Raw genomic sequence first — 2,423 nt, 5'->3', positions numbered from 1 at the left:
GGACCTTAGTTGTGTACAGTCTTTCCCTTTGTTGCCTCAAGCCCTGACGGAGATGTGCTCGACAGTCTTTATGATGCTTTGAGTTCATCGTGTAAATTTGTCTGCTTAAAGGCTTGAAAATTCAGAAACTCATTTCTTTGCCGGAGTTCAAAGCCTCCGTCAGAGCTGTGAGAGATGAATCCATGGGAGTTGTCATCGCTCTGAATAAGTTTCTTTTTTTTTTTTGCCCCCTTCTTTTTTTGGGATGTTAGGCCTCTGTCTCTCAATCTGTCTGTCTTTCGGTCCCAAGAACTTTTTCTCCTCTCTCTATTATTTATCTAAAAATTCACGTACAGTACGCTGTTGCCTTTTCAGAACCTGTAACCTACTTAAATACAGATAATCATAACAAATTGTTACGTCACATGTGCTTTTATTAAGGAGCACATTGAATCTCCAGGACGTGGAGATACAGAAATATACATTCAAAATATCATCACTTCAAAGCTGCATTACCTGGTCGAGGGTTTGCCTTCTGCTGCGTACGCACAAACGCACACGCCTTACAAGGCACAAAAGATCTGGTTTAGATTAGATTGGGAGTAAAACAAAGTGAAGATGGAGGGAGGAGAGGAGAGGAGGGGGACTGAAAGAGCCAAAAATCCTTCAGGACCAGGAGACACAGAGTGTGCATCCGTCTTTCGTCTGCACAATTCAGAGACGTGTTTTGTGTTTTGACTCCCGGCCTTGTCCGTGCTCACTCTTCTCCTCTTATCGGAGTGACTGACTTAAATAAGGCGTCGACATCACACGGCGTTACACATCCCCGAAGGGGAAGGAAAGCCTATGTCGCTCCCGCTCTAAAGAAGGGGGTGGGCGGTGGAGGGCAGTTTGGGGTTTGAGCCGACATCCAGTTCTCGGCATGATGGACGTTTCCGTAAGAGATATGGAAACACGGAGCGTGACGGACTTTTCTATTATGGAAATATCCGATTGCTGTGGTGTTGACAGGGAGTGGGGGAGGCATTCACTGCTGTTGTTCTGGGCAGGGGGGGGGGTCAGAAACTGAGGCCAAGTAGGGAAAATAACAGTACTATTGATAGAAGCTCTTACTTTTCACATCACGGTACAATTTTTGTCTTTCATCTGTTTCTGTCTCTGTCTGAGCGTCCCTGCCTGTCTATCTCTGTCTCAGTCGCTGCAGTGTGTGTGTGTGTTATGCCAGAATAATAGGCACGGTTGATATAAATCTCCTCCATCGGCCCTGCGGTGCTCCACTTGTCACTCCCCTGCAAAAGGAAGCGAACATGCGAGATGCTACGGATGATCCTCTGTGGCGAAGCATTGTATGGTTACGTAATGCGTTTAGTATTCAGAGAGGGAAAAAGGAAGACGAGGGAGAGAACGGGGGATAGAGAAAAGAAAATGGCATGCAGAGGTGGAGAGATTCAGAGCTACATGAAAGAGAAAGACGCAATTCACAGCAAGTGGGAATAAATCCTTGATTTTATTCCATTATCTCTGATAAACAGGTTCAGATGCAAATCGTGCTTTTCATTGTCAATCCACCTAAAAGTAAAATAACATTAGACGTGGCTGCAAGCGTGAAATCCTCTACGTACTAATAAATACTACAGGACAGGCAGACTTTGACGTATTTAATTCTGATCATTCAATAAATAAGTAGAAATAAATATGAATTTTTACTAAACCAGGATAAATAAATGTGTCCATGGATGATTAGGGGAGCAAAAGAACGCAGAAGAAGTTCTTTGGCAGTATAGTTTTGAATTATAAATGAATACTTTAATGAGGTAACTCAAAGTAAACTCAAAGAACTGATGAGTTCAAGTAGCCCTGCCAGAATTTTTTTAATGTTTGGAGGGGCTCAGTGTTTTTTTATTGATGCATTTTCTTTTCATGTTGCATTAAAAAAAAAAGTTGATTTCTTGCTTATGTAAGAATAGGAAGACATGGTTTGTTATATTATTTTACCTAATTTACGGCTGGTTGCTTTCTTTGCTTTATAAGCGGTATGTGAGTACAGGTGAAGGCAGGGTGGTGATGTTGTACCATCATCATCTGGCATCACACGCCTCCAAACGTTGATACACAAAGTCGCACACACACACACAGGCCTGCACAGGAAAACAAACATGTACACAGGTGTGATAACTGTGTGCGTGTCCTCTCTCTGAGCAGGCAGTAGGCCAAAGAGGGTTTCAACACACTTAATGGGATTTCACACTCCAAAGTACACACACGTACACACACTCGGACACACACGCAAATGTTGAAGATAAATATGTCTGAAAGCGATGTGTGATCCCAGACAAATAAACACACACCTACACATGCACACTCTGACATAAAAAGGATTTGTCAGGCTCCCACATTGTACACATGCAAATCTAATGGAGTCAAATATCCGCACAGCAACATTA

Source organism: Echeneis naucrates, chromosome 1 (genome assembly GCF_900963305.1).
Source record: "Echeneis naucrates chromosome 1, fEcheNa1.1, whole genome shotgun sequence".
In the NCBI taxonomy this organism is placed as follows: domain Eukaryota; kingdom Metazoa; phylum Chordata; class Actinopteri; order Carangiformes; family Echeneidae; genus Echeneis; species Echeneis naucrates.
This window is presented reverse-complemented; position numbering follows the sequence as displayed.